The 15,151-nt window shown below is 44.1% G+C and overlaps 1 long non-coding RNA gene across 2 annotated transcripts; it reads right to left on the bottom strand.

Annotated features, from left to right (window-relative positions):
- Positions 1–3,004: 3,004 nt before the first annotated feature.
- Positions 3,005–10,769, bottom strand: LOC142829008 (uncharacterized). 2 transcript variants are annotated; one of them, XR_012903223.2, is made up of 5 exons: positions 10,394–10,769; positions 6,579–6,638; positions 5,590–5,703; positions 5,235–5,310; positions 3,005–4,652 (listed from the first exon to the last, which is right to left on the bottom strand). It is a non-coding gene; the product is annotated as an uncharacterized LOC142829008 (long non-coding RNA). The 2 variants fall into 2 exon arrangements; XR_016349704.1 differs by having other exon boundaries at positions 5,239–5,310.
- Between the last annotated feature and the right edge of the window lie 4,382 nt (positions 10,770–15,151).

Raw genomic sequence — 15,151 nt, 5'->3', positions numbered from 1 at the left:
CTGGGAAGAAACTGACCAGGGACAAAGGAGGGAAAAAAACAAAAATTCCTTTGTCCCAGTTTGAAATTCTTACCTACATATCAATTGGCTAAGCAGATATCTGGCTAGGTACAGTTAACCCCTTAGTCCCCAGGCTGCTGCCCATCTCTCATGGTCATGACATGGGGTCTGCTGGCTACTAAGCCATGTTTCTTGGCATTGAAAGCTCTGTGGGGTGGGCGTGGAGGAAAGGGAGTAGAAGCTTGATTTGAAATAGCAATTCCAAGTGGCGAGGGGGAGCAGTGAGGTCGGGCTCAAGCTAGGGGAAGGGGGAGAGGAGGAGGCAGGCAGGACGCAAAGTGACATGATGACATCACTCTGTCGTCCCGCAGAAAAACTTTTTTGTATTATATAGAGAAATGAATTTGAGCAAGAACTCAGTTTGTTTATTCATCATTGAGGCACTCTAGTGCTTTCAGATTGCTGGTCTAACCAGAACATGGAAAATGTTCTTTTACTAGTTTCAATCCCAGCAATGTTTCTTCTTTCTGCGATACATCTGGAGTATAGATGTGTCTTCTGCTATTCTTTGCATGCAATAGAAATAAGGAATTACTCCTTAAAATATTGGACTGATATTTCTGAAGTCCTGCTTTCCATTACATAAAGCTATTTTTTTTTTTAAATGAAGCATCTGCCAGAACTAAGAAAATTGTGATTTCACCTGTGGATGAGTACAATCAAGTTACTTACCAATGTACATAAGCTAATCATCCTGCCTATCTGAATAAGTCCTAAAATGAAAGAGGATTGTGTCTGAAACATGATGTGCCACATTTTCTCTCAGTTTACAAGTAATTTTTGCTGGTAATACCAGATCAGAGGTATTTCTAAGACATGACTAGGCTGGTAAGTGATTATGTCTGCAACGCTAGTAGGCTAAGTTTTTAATTTGCTATAATTTGTATCAGAACAAAAACTAGGAGGCAAATTAATTTTTGGTTTGATTAGCAAGAGTACAAAGGTAAGGATACCTCAGCATAGCCAAAAACCTCTCACAAGTATTCCTGTCTTAGAAGTATATGACAGCCCAGCCAACATGGATAAAGAACTAAAACAGTTTATACAAAACTGGAATGCTTCCCATTCAGAACTCACAGCCTCTCATGGGCCTACTCTACATTTGCTAAAATCTCCTAGTATTCTACAAACTCCCTAGCATGGCACTTGTAGATCCAGCATTTTAACATCCCATCTCTGATCCAATGCAGTCCATCAGTAAGTCTTTCTATTGGCTTCAGGGGACTTTGACGAGAGCTCTCTCTCATGTAACTCTGACCTAATGCTACTGCAGTATTGGGAGATGCTACAAAAATTATGGGAGATGCCAAAGGCCCTAAGGCCAGGTTTATACTACAGGGGGAAGGTCAACTTCAGCTACGTAAATAACTTCAGCTACGTAAATAACATACGTGGGAGTTTGGCACCATCTCCACAGCAGGAAGTCGATGAGAGAAACACTCCCAATGACTTCTTTTCCTCCTCATGACAGCAAGGGGTAGTGGCACGGAAGGAAACACCCTCAGCATTCAAGTGAGCGAGACTTTACTGGACCCATTAAATTGAATCCAGAAATATCAATCGCCAGAGCATCGATCATTCAGTAAGTGGAGACGTGGCCTAAGTGGGTGATCGTACTGTAGTGACTCTGAAATAGAGCCCTCTGGCTACTGCTACATTTAGGAGCTAGAGCGGGGATATGCCATTGCTTCTAGGAGCCATGGTAGACAGGGAACCTGAGTTAGCCACACTGTGTGACCAGCCATACTTTTAAATGCCCAGGAAGCAATGTCAACCAGAGCTGCTAGGATCTGTCTGTGGGGTTTTAACCTTCCATTTCACATGTGGAATTATCCATCCAACCATCCATGCATCCATCCCCATCAGACTGGATTACTACAATGAGTTTGAAAAATGAGATGGGGGAGGAGTTTTCAGAAAATTTTGGCAACATTTCCCTTCATGCTTTTTTCCTTAGTCAAAATATCAATGAATTTTTTTTTGACTTTTTAAATATGTTGAAAAAAAAGGCAACCGTGTCCAAAAAAAAGGAAAAGCATGTGAGATGTTCCTTCTAGGCAGACCTTAGATTTAAAATATGGAATTCCTCAATTCTCACATTTGCTCCCCCTGTTGGTCCAAAAGACCTTGAAGGCCAGAACCTTAGATCAATATCTTATCCCAAATAGGTGGAGGTGCAAGGTTCATAGATATACACCAGGCTTTACCGGCGAGAAGGAGTGTGACATGAGCAATGACCATAGCTGAGGGAGTTTACCCTGTAGACATCTGTTTGCTTGGCACTATTGCTTAATCGGCTACATGTGTGGCCAGGGCCCAGCATTTTAATTGACTTGAATAATTTTTTAAAAAATACATAAATACAACTCTTCACAAGGCACAGAAAAATTATCTTGATTTCCCTATTAATTCTGAAGTGTGAGAGACAAGCTGTCAACAACAGATTATTTTAGTCTCATCCAGGTGAAAACTATGTTCATTCTTGTTGATGTTTCACTAACTACTGTTTAGTCATTCTTCTTTACTCTTCTGCTTCTTTTAACATGAGTAAGCTTGAATTTAGCCATTGGCTCACCAAGTAACGCATCATTGTTATTAAAGAGAGAGACAAACTTGTTGACCTAATGTCCCTGACTATGATTATTCTTGTCAATTATTTCACATTCTGAAAGCCAAAGACCTGTAGTATATAAAAACAAAATACTGCATTTGTCATAACTTCAAATTAGCTGTCCCACACACATGTAAATGTTCTAAATACGCATTAACCATTATAATAGCTAGTTATTGTCAGTTAACTAATAACTATCAATGCACCACTGCAACAAATTTTGGAGAAAAATATTATAAGCTGAATCATTTCACGTGAGAAAAAAAGGGAATCGGACTTACAATGCTCAGCATATCAGTTTGGCAAATCTTCATAGAAATTATGTATAATTAATCAATTTTGATATCATACATAGGTTTATTGTTCCTAATGACTTACAATTAATACAAAAGCATGTTTAATGTACTACTTTAAAGTTTACTACTTTAATGAATTTTAAAATATTAATTAATGTATTAAAAAACCACTATTTCTCCTTGTCTCTGGCCATATATAGACTGACATTGTACTTCTGAATAGCAAGGGGCCTAACCGTTTCAGAGGGATAAAGTATACATGAATGCAAAATTGCTACTTGGAGGCAGTGTGCTAAGACTGCAGAGTGTGTATTTAATAAAGAAGCAACACATTCTTGAGTGTAAATGGAAACTCAATATTTAAATACCAGGGAAGCAGTCATATAAATACTCAAAAACCAAGGCATGCACAGCAAAGCCTGAAATCTTAATAAAAATGTTTTTAAACTAGTTCAAGATCTGAATTCATTTGGACTATCTACATTACTATAGGTTGAAGTTCTCTAAACCGGGACTCTCTGGTCTGACAACATCCGTGGTTTGGCATGGATGTTGTAGGACCAGAGAGTCCCAGTTGAAAGCCAGCAGTAGGCAGTCCTGTGGGGCCAGCAGTGGCAGGGCCACCCAGCATGCAGCACAGCAGGGCTGAGAGACCTGGTGCGGGGCTGCCTGGTGGGGCTAGGGGCTGCTGTAGAAACAGTGGAAGCAGTGGTCCAGTGCGGCCAGGAGCCACAGCAGTCACGGCGGCAGCGGCTGCCAAGCAGAGTCAGCATGGTGGGGCCAGCAGCGGGGGACGGGGAGGGAGAGTTGGCCAGGAGACTGGTTGGCCAGGTTGCAGGAGGGCCAGAAATGACCTCCCCTGGTCCACAAAAATCCTGCATTCAGGACCAGTCAGGTCCCGAGGGTATTGGATCAGGAGCCCTTATAATGACTCAGGACCCCACTGTGCTACATACTTATTTCTCAATTCTGTTTCTCTCTCTCTCTCTCTCTGGGTATGTCTACACTGCAGCCAGCAGGGTGCTTAGCCCAGCAGTAGATAGACACACTCCAACTAATACACTAAAAACCACAACATAGTCAAGGGTAGCAGGTGTAGTGGCTCAGGTTAGCCACTCAATGAGTATCAAGGGGGTCCAAGTGGGTTAGCTCTCAGTGGCTAGCCTGAGCTTCCACCTGTGGTGCCCTCTGCTGCACTGTTATTTTTAGTACAGCAGCTCAAACAGAACTAGAGTGCATCCTTCACTGGTACACACGCCCTCAGTAACGATGCAGACATTACCTCTGGGCATGTTCTGTGAGAAGACCAATCCTCCCATCAAGCTTAACGTAATCCCTAACAACAATTCCTCTTATTTACTTAGAAGATTTCCACTGTGCTCATCACTGTCCCATCTTGGCACTTCACAACAGATAGTACTTCTATCCTCAGAATGCCCGTGAGGGAAGGGGTCATTAGGGATTCCATACTACAGTGAGGCAGGGGAGAAACCAAAGCACAAAGATTGTCTTGTACACTGTCACACAGGAAATGTGTTATGGCTTTGGGGCCACCTCGTAAACTTTTCTTAAACAGCTCTCAATTTTCATTTTTCGGTCTCATTTTTTCCAGTTTTCATTGGCATGTCGCCATCAGAAAGTCTTTATTTTCTCCCCACGGTGAAGCTATTGCAGTCTGTGGCAACCTGTGTAGAATTAAGAGTTTTGGTTCTACATAGCAAACAACTCCAAACCTAACGTCCCACCTCCATAAACGGTCACCAACTAGCTCTACTAGCCATCACTAAAGATTGCAGCTGTCCAATAAGCACTCATCACCAGTCCTTGTAATATCAGATTTTGAGATTCAAGACACCCTCCCTCCCTTGGTCTTTACAGCAACATTCTCTGTCTTTCAACAGAAAGAAATATTGCCACATCAACATCATCATTGCCCTCCCAGACTATGGACCAGGGAGAATTACGTCAATTATATCAAAATGCCAGCCATCCTGAAGAATGAGGAAAAACAAAGATATTCAGACTTAGAGAGTCTGAAAGCATGACTTCAGCTGGCTGCCAAACTATACAGGAACCTAGATTACTGAAACCAGTGACTAGATTTTCCCCAAATCCTGCACACACTTTTCATGACATAACCGTAAGCTCTTCTTTATATTATAAACTACAGCACTGAAGGTAGAAGAATAACACTAGTAGATGTGGAGAAAAGGGAGAATGAAAAGAGATGTATGAATAGGAAGCAAAGAAAAAGTAAATATATTCACCCACCACACAATTCTGGCAGGCAAAAGCTTCGTTTTTCTTGTTCTCTTCTTCTATAATTCGTGTTTTGAGTTTCATCTGAAGAATGGCAAAGAATTCCTTCTTGAGCAATAATCAAATCAAGAGCTACTTAAGAAAAACACAATTTTCACATACACACACCAAGAAAATTCATGTTTATAAAGTATTTTTTTCAAGATTGCTTGTGAATTTTTTTTTTAAAAGCCTGTTACTTTTAGATCAGATGTCAGTCATTGCTGAGTGTCTTCATGTTAAATAATGTGCACATGCATAGTAAGAAATGTGTGGGCTGCAGTATAGATGTTGCTGAAAATGAAACAGTTTGAAATTCCATACCCTCTCAGTAGCAAAATGGTATAATGCGAGAGGGCTGTACAGCATTTTTCACAAAGGGATCGTCCCTTTCTCCATTGTAGCCATGTGCACGCCTAAAAGGGAGGGGGTTGAAACCTATAGAGGAATGGCAAACATTAGCACACAAAAGGACTTAGTATTTTCATTCTTAAGACAGGGATTTCCTACTGTAAAGCATAGGGACACTGAACTTGGGGACCTTTCCCATCAGGAGTGGGGCAACTATGGGCCCATTGCACCTCCGCACATGCTTTTGTGGATGGGGGTTCCACACAAGACTTCTGCCCCCAGCTCCCACCCTACAGCTCCCATTGGCGAGGAATCACAGCCAATAAGAGTTGCAGGGGTGCTGTCTGCAGAAGAGGTGGGTCGCAGAGCCCCAGGGGGCATGGGCTGCTGCTTTCAGGAGCCATTTCAGGTAAGCGCTACCCAGATTCTACATCCCTGAGGCCCCTCGCATGCCAAACCCCTTCTCTACTCTCGATCATCCTCCCACCCTCCAAATCCTTCAGTCCCAGTCTGGCACACTCTCTTGCCTCCCAAACCCCTCATCCGCAGCCCCACCCCAGAGTCTGCACTCCAGCCAGACCCTTACCTCCCTGGCACACCAACCCGCTGCCCCAGTCCTGCCCCCCCCCCCAAAACCCATCCACCTCAGCCCAGAGCACCCTCCTGCTCACCAAACATCTCATCCCCAGCCTCACCACACAGCCTGCACCCCCAGCCAGTGCCCTCATCCCCCCTCCCACGTGCCCCAATCCCCTGTTCCAGCCCCCTCCTACCCTTCAAGTACCAGCCCGGAGCATCCTCTCATCTTGAATTTTTCATTTCTGGCCACATCCCAGAGCCCTCACCCCTTCCTGAATTCCAACCCCTCATTTTGTAAGTAGTTATACCCCCCCCCCCCCACCCACACACACACACAATTCCTATACAGAGATGTGGCCCTCAGACCAAAAAAGTTTGCTCACCCCCTGTTTTAGACAAATAACAATAGCTGAGCTGATGACTCCAGCCTCTGTATTTATTACCTTGTAAGAAAGCAGAGTTAAGCAAGTTCAGATAGATTCTATTATTTAACCCAAATGTGATTTTAGTAGATTTTTTCAATACACATTTAAAACCAAATATTGTTCTAATAATGAGAAAATAATTTGAGCCTAGAGAGATTTTGCTATAGCTGTTATAAAATAGATTTACAATAATAAAGGATTTTGTCCTATACCAACTAAATTTGGCACCATGAAACAATGATCCATAAAACATTGTACAGTGTAAAATGATGAAAAATTGGTGAAAAGTAAAAAACACGTCAGCAGTATGTGTACAAGGTGTAGTAGAATCAGTGATATCATTTTGCATGGGATCTAACAGACGGCCAAGAACTGTTTTTCCCCTTGCTAAACTAGACAGAAAAAGTGAAGTAAGGGTTTGCTGGGTTTCTTTGAAATAGCATTGTGACTACCAAATTGTAGGCAGCGCCTGAACAATGCAGCTATTAATCTAGCAAGAAGAATTTGTTAAATTCTCTCCTCTATAATGTAGTATAGGCAAGAAGTACAGCTGGATAGATCTGATCTACCGCTTTGCTAACAGGGATGTATCGACTGATTGAAATTTTTTGAGTACTATGTGTGTCCAGGTAGTGAAGTGGTCTCCAAAAGCGCTTACTACCTCCCCAGGTGAAATAATAATTATACATTATGACCTTTAGTCAATAGCTTAATGCTAATACTAAATTTCCATTAGTAATTAGGCCTGCAATAAAATTGGACCTGCAATAAAATGTCGGTGACACTTAGTCAAGAATATTGTTGGGCTATTTTGGGGCATTAAGGTGGCATATATAGCAGCATTTGAAACCTAGATTAAATATTAGAGTTTCCATTATGAATAAGGCTTACATGTAAAATAATGTAGGTGGATTTATATTTGGCCAAAAAAAGTGGTTTCATAAATATGGCTTTTTTTGGAATAATTTCAGGGAAACTGGCAATCATGGAAGGAGCCAGAGTTCCTAAAATGGGAAACTAACTTAAGCATTATTGTGCCCACCAGGAAACAGTATCTAAACAAGCATCATGTACATTAACAGTGCTCTAAAATTAACATCCGGACACTACTAAACCAAAGAGCGGCATCACCACAGCCAGGAAAGTGGCCAGATGATGGGGTTAGCAACTAGCTCATTAAAAAGGATGAGGTAGTGTAACCCTAAGACTGGCGCTTCTTTCCGGCAAAGTTCCGTGCTGGAAAAAAGTGGTAGCCATTTTTATGCAAATGAAGCAGGGGGGATTTAAATCCCCGCTTCATTTGCAATTGCGATGTGTCTAATTTGCATCCCTTTTATGGAAAAGGGATGCAGTCTAGACACAGCCTATGTGTGAAGTTACCAGTTCTCTCTGTACAATGTTACTAGAACATGCTTAAGATATGACTGTCTAGCTTGGGCAAAGGTGGTAGTCACAGGTTTGTCATACACAAAAGGAACCTGGGTTTGCCTCAATTTCCATATTAGTAGTAACGAAAGCTATTGAGTTAAACCAGCAGAGACTAGTCTCATCGTGAACTTGAGAGAGAGTATGAACATGGCTCCTGTAGCTGAACAAGATACAGGCGACTCAACCCCCAGCAGGCCTTCTTGACTTGCAAGACCAAGATATGCCTTTGGGGATATGAGAAAGAGAGAGAGAGCTCATCTTTACCTGTCACCGCGGATGCCCAATCCAAGTGATTCAGACTGTGTGATGGATCCTGGCCAGGCAGGCCATTAGAAGGCTGGAAAGGAGGCCATGGGTGAGAGAAACCACCTTGAACAAAGACTGAATCTTGCTCGATTATGTTTTAGACTTTAGAGGAGTGCTTTCACTTTCATTTGTTCGTAACCATTTCCATCTTTCTCTTCTTTGTTTCACTTAATCCCTGCTTTTCTCTTAATAAACTTGTTTTGCTTTCATAATAAATCATCAATATTGTGTAAGTTCAATGAAGTGTGTGCTAGTAGAAAGATGACAGGTTGGAGTGTTTTACTGTCTTTGTAAAGGCAGTGAACTGAACAGTTTCTCAGAGAGACAGAGAGAGAGAGAGAGAGAGAGAGAGAGAGAGAGAGACAGACAGAGACAGAGAGAAACTGGCCTCTGCAGCAGGATTATTAGGAAGAGAATTCAGAGATGGGAGAATCCCAGAGTCAGCCTGCAAGAAGTAACCAGTTTGGGCAAAGCCAGGGTGAGGCTTCTGGGTTGCTAGGGTCAGAGCTCTGGACCACAGCTAAACAGTTACAAAAGACATCCTTGGTCACAAAGCAGATAGTGACCAAACCTCTTCCTGAACAGGGTGAACCCCAAAAGTCATAGCTGTTACCCAAGATAACCCAAGATAACATGTTATTTCACCTTTGAAAACATTTACAACTTTGGTGCAATTTGACAGGAATTCTGTGAAATCCATAGGAAGCAATACCCTGGAGTTTTGCCTAACCCTACTGACCAATTACTTTTTCTTTTTTTTTAAAAAAAAAAAAAAAAAAAAGTGTCACATTGCTTATTTTGACTGTCCCCAAAATACTCCTCATTTCACTTCACAGATTTGGAGGAGATTTCACTTTAAAAAAAGAGCCTGTTTAACAAGGAACATAGTTTGACACAATCCCTGGTAATATTCTCATAAGCAGGCCAGAGAAATGTGGTCTAGATTACATTACTATACAGTGGGTATACAACCAGCTAAAAGACCATACTCAAAGAATAGTTATTATCAGTGGTTCTCTATCAGACTGGAAGAGAGTTTTTTGTGGTATTCTGCATGGGTTTTTGCTGGGTCTGGTACTAATCAATATTTTCATTAATGGACTTGGATAACAGAGTGGAGAGATGGCAGTGTTTGCAAGTTCTTTGAAGGACATGATTAAAGTTCAAAAAGACAAGACAACTGTACGTGCACATTTCAAGAAAGAAGGGGGGAAAAAATTGTGCAGAGACTCAGAAGCAAGCAACAGAAATTATAAAAGATTTAGAAAATCTGACCTATGAGGAAAGGTTTGAAAGGGGAGGAGGCATATTTAGTTTTGAGAAAAGAAGACTAAGCAATGGGGGAACCCAAAACCAGTCTTCAAATATGTTAAGGACTACTTTAAAGAGGACAGTGATCAATTGTTCTCCATGTTCCCTGAAGGCAGGACAAGAAGTAATTGGCTTCATCTGAAGCAAGGGAGATTTTGGTTAGGTATTGGGGAAAAAATTCTAATTTATTCATAGTTAAGTATAGAAATAGGCTTCCAAATGAGGTTGTGGAGTTCCCATATTTGGAGGTTTTAAGAACAGGTTAGACAAATGTTTGTCAGGGGAGGCATAGGTATTTTGGCCTTGTCTCAGCATGGAGATATGGACTAGATCACTTCCCAGGGTCCCTTCTAGCATTACATTCCTACGGTTCTCTGAGAATCAGGGTTTTCTGGAATTGCTATTTGCAATACAAAATGACACATCCCTCTGTGGCAAACTCTCAAAATGGATTTTGAAGAAACAAACAAGTAAAACCCTCAAGAAAAATGTAAATAGAGAATTAACTTGAATCTAGAATATATATTATATTTATAAATGAGTGAAATTATGTCATAGGGACACAAAGAAACAATGAACATATGTTAGGAAGTGTGCCCTAATGCCCTTTATTTTTAGTTTGACTTTAAATCAATAATAGTCTTAAAGTGGCTCATACTCTGTAAACTAATAAGGTCTATGGGTAATATATATGATATTCAAATAATGACTGTGAGGGGGTCACTCACCACCGTAGCGGGGGTCCGTCGTCTGTCCCCGGAATCAGTCCATTCCGCCCACACAGGCCTCCGATCACGTGGCGTTTCCCCTCTGGAATCTTCCAGTCGTGTTGCTCTCTTCGCCACACTGCCCTCCGGCAGTGCCCAAGTCACTCGCTCTGAGCCCCCCTTCCGGGGGTTTGGTGTCTCTCCAGCAGGCCTTGCCGCAGGCCTGGCAGGCTGGCCGGTCGGCTGTCCAAGCGCCCTGGCCCAGCCTGACTCTCTAGCCCTGCCCTAGTTCCAGAGAACGTCCTACTCCCTCAGCAGCCAGGCTCACAGCCTTGCCGCTGTCTGTCTGTCTGTCTGTCTGTCTGTCTAAGCATCCTGGCCCAGCCTGCTCTCTAGCCCTGCCCTAGCTCCAGAGAGCGTCCTACTCCCTCAGCAGCCAGGCTCACACTGCCTTGGCTGAACCAGCCCTTCCCTTTTATAGCCCCCAGCTGGGCCTTAATTGGCCAACACTGCCCAGCTGGGCTGAACTCCCCGGGCCTGCTCCAGGCTGGGGTTTGGCTCTTAAGGGGCCAGTACAGGGCAGCTGCCCTGTTACATGACATCAAACTTACAAGCCCAATATCACTAACAGAGAAAGCACAAGCCATAAACCTTAACATATTTTATGCAAAGTTACATCAGCACTATATGGATTAATTGTGCACTCTTGATTTGCTAGTCACCATAATTTTTCTGTGACTCTTTGACCCTCTAATCAAACCCTTCATGTTAGATCCAAAGATCTATTAGAATTCAGAGTTGTATCTATTACATTAGAGAAAGATCTTGGACCAAACACCTATTCTGGCTTAGACTATTTCAAGCTCTCTTTACAAGGCATAGTTATTTTTGATACAGATGAACTTTCTATGTCTTTCATTGCATACATACCTATCGAAGTGGAATACTCACCCCTGCAAGATATGTGTAATCTGACTAGTCTCCACAATTTTTCAGCTTGTATTTTCATTCATACCTCACAAAGTACGTGCATATGTGATGGAATGAACCAGAATGGTCAGTTTTACACGAACTTTGCTCAAGTATGAATGACTATGTAAGATGTAAAGCTGTGGAAATTCAGCCCCATAGAATGGATCTTCTTTATGGTATGCTTCTTCCCACTAACATGAACTGATTGGGGAAAAATAAGCAGAAATGGACTAGCAGCATGGGTCTATAACACAATCCGCCCAGTCCTGTAGGAACTGCACTCCCTCCCGCCCTCCCCCCCCACACATCTCTGTCTCCACTGTTTAAGATCAGACCTCCACTGTTGTATAGCGATTGTGCCGGAGTTTGGCCAGAGTAGGTCACTGTCCCATAATCCCCTACCCGACCACCTCCTCCCCCCTTAGCCTTGTTGGAATTTCCTTGCATAAAACAATGCTGCTCTGTTCTGCTTCAGTTTGTGAGGAGAAGTAGCCCCATGGAGCAGCTCTGGAGCCAGGCACTGTCATGGGCTTAGAAGCTCCAGGAAGCAATTTGGAGACCCTGGACCTTTATATGACAATTTCTGCCCTTCAGATATGTCCTGAGATCCAGAAGACTTATTTTAGGCAACTGGGACATCTTGTGACTTGTTGGATACCATCTTTTCCCATTCTCTGGCACAAGATGGCAAAGCCTTCCCCATACCCTGCTTGACAGATGACTATGATGGGAATGCCTTATGTTAAAACTTCATTTTCTTTCTCTGATGAGGTTATTTCCCATGTACTAAAGGGGTGGTCCGCCTTTGTATGGGCACATTACCCACTCAGCCCTGGTCTACTCTAGGGAGTTATTTCAGAATAACCTCCCTTATTTTGAAATAACAAGCAAAGCATCCACACTGCCAAGCCCATTATTTTGAAATCTGTACTCCTGCTTTCCTCGGGGAATAACGCTTATTTCAAAATGGGGATTTCAAAATAGCATGAATGTAGATGATCCGGTGCAGCTAATTTGAAATAATAGGTCTCCAGAGGCCTCTCACAGCTGCACTTGTGGCTGCTCTGGCCACACACCTGACAACTCCACTGCTCCCCTTCTCCTGTGGAGCTTTTAAAGCAGCAGGCTTTAGGAAAAGGACTTGTGGCACAAGGAGAGCTTGGCCAGTCCCGTGCGATACTGCACCATCCCAGGAGCCATGGCTGACCCCAGCACTCCCTCTGAGCCCCCCATGCCTGCCAGCACTCCCACAACACCCTCGTCTGCCACTGGCCAGGGATGCAGCAAGCACTGATCTGGGGCAAGCAGACCAACCTCCACACCAGGAAAAGGAATGTCGCGGTTGGCCAGGTTCTCATGAAAACAAAGAAGCTCTGGCAGGCCCACAATAAGCCCAGGGAGTACAGTGGATGCTCTGCGGTGGTACCTCACACGTGCCAGTACAATGACCATCTTGATGCCATCCTGGAAGGGAGGGACAATCATTCCCTCATTGTCGTCGAGTCTGGCCAGCCTTCACCAGGGCAGGGTACTGGAGGAGGAGGAGGGGGAGGAGGCGGCCAGCCTGGCAACAATTCCCACAAGCCAAGGGCCAGTCCCATCCTCCCAAGATGTCTCCCAGGTGGAAGACACTTCAGGTGAGTTCTATAACTTCCCCTGTATACATGCTGGGGCAGGTGGCAGGCTGTGAGGGGCTGCACACTCCTCACTAGGCCTTCTCAGCCTGGGGGAGTCACACAACAGCCTATAGACTTGAGCACAGCCCCATGATATGCTCTTCATATGTCACTGGTGTCCAGCTGCTCATAAGCCCTGGCCATCCATTCAGCGTCCACCCCCCTTACCCACCCTGGTAAGAAAGTCTCCCTCTTGCCCTCACACAGGTTGTTGAGCACACAGCAGGTTGCCACCACAAAGGGGATGTTGCATTCTCTGATGTCCAGATGAGTGAGGAGACTCCTGAACCTCCTCTTGAAGTGGCCAAATGCACATTCCACCACCATGCGGCACCTACTCAGCCTGGTGTTGAAGCACTCCTTGGTGCAGTCCAGGCTGCCTGTGTAGGGCTTCATGAGCCAAAGGAGCAAGGTGTGGGCTACGTCGCCCAGGATACAAATGAGCATGTCCATGTCCCTGACCCTAATGGTGCAGTTGAGGGAAAAAGTGCTGGCGTACATCTTCTGGAACAGGCATGAGTTCTGGAAGATGTGGGCATCATGCACCTTCCCCAACCAGCCGATGTTGACAGGGCCGGCCTTAGGCCAATTTGACCGATTCAGCCGAATCAGGCCCCGCGCCTAAGGGGCCCCACGCCCCTAAACCCGGAAGTGCCGTCGAGTTACTATTCGGAGCTGGGGGCCCTGCTGCTCCACCAATATGTGGAGCTGGGTAATTTAATGTGGATAAGTGTAAAGTAATGCACATCGGGAAAAATAACCCCAACTATACGTACAGTATGATGGGGGCTAATTTGGCTACAACAAATCAGGAAAGAGATCTTGGAGTTATCGTGGACAGTTCTCTGAAAACTTCCACACAGTGTGCAGCGGCGGTCAAAAAGGCAAATAGGATGCTAGGAATTATTAGGAAAGGGATAGAAAATAAGACCCAGAATATCTTAGGGTATGTCTACACTACCCCGCTAGTGCGAACTAGCGGGGTAATGTATGCATACCAAACGTGCAAATGAAGCCCGGGATTTGAATTTCCCGGGCTTTATTTGCATAAGCCGGCCGGCGCGTGCGGCTACACGCAGCACGGGCTAGATAGTTCGGACTAGCAAGCCATTCCAAACTATCTGTACGCCTCGTTCCACAGCTGGTCATCCCATCGCTGCATGACGATGTGGTCCCACCACTCCAAACTGGCACGGGGCACAGGGCCGGCCCTGTCAGGGACATCGACAGTGTCCAGGGGGGTCAGGAGCATGTGCAGCAGCAGGAGTGCCATGACCTGGGTGAAGAGGCCCTCTGGTTCGGGCTCGTTATCATCCTGCTGGAGCAGTTTGTATGAACTGCGCCATGCGGAGCAGCACCAGGGCCATGAGTCTGGCACTATTTTGCAGCGGCTCTGGCTTCACAGTTCAGTGCTGTGGCATCCGCAAGGGCAACTAGAGCACACTGCTTCTATTTGATGACCCGTGAGGTGGGAGGCAGTGGAGAAGCAGCATGTGAGATGAAGCTGTAGAGAGGAGCCCCTGAAAGCATGAGTCGCTGCTTGCCTGACCAAGCAGCCACAGGAAGTATCCACCCTCCCGGTGCCCTTCCCAAAGTGCTTCTGACAGGTCTAAATCTGAGGCAGGCGCCAATCAATGTGGACATGCTATTGTGAAACAATTCTGAGCAATTTCAATGTTCCCCTGTAGTGGAGAAGAGCTATTTCGATTTTGTTATTTCAGGAGTTATTATTTCGATTTTACTTATTTTGAAATTATTTCCTAGTGTAGACATGCCCTTAGACTAGAGGCTGAGGTTAAAGGGACTTTTCTGAAAGAGGAATAGTTTTCTATACAGAAGCCAGCCAGCTTAAATCATTGCAATTGTTTTTTGTGCATAAACATGAAACCAATAGTGATTTACTTAGCAAAAGTGGAAAACCAATTTTTTTCTACTTTATCTACTTTTCTCTTAAATTTTAAACTGTCTTAACATAGTAGAAGTTCCTGCTCATCCTTTCTGAAATTCCACACAAGCCTCTCTCACAAAGTTTATTTCTACATCACATTATTTCCATAGCATATGTTGCTTCCAGAATTACTTTCTGTGCCTGTTACCTACTAGAGCACCATACATTTTTCCTTTTAATATT

Source organism: Pelodiscus sinensis, chromosome 5 (assembly GCF_052426305.1).
Source record: "Pelodiscus sinensis isolate ZL-2025 chromosome 5, ASM5242630v1, whole genome shotgun sequence".
Taxonomy (NCBI): Eukaryota; Metazoa; Chordata; order Testudines; family Trionychidae; genus Pelodiscus; species Pelodiscus sinensis.
Note: the sequence above shows the minus strand (reverse complement) of the source record. Positions and strands in the feature narration are given on the sequence as shown.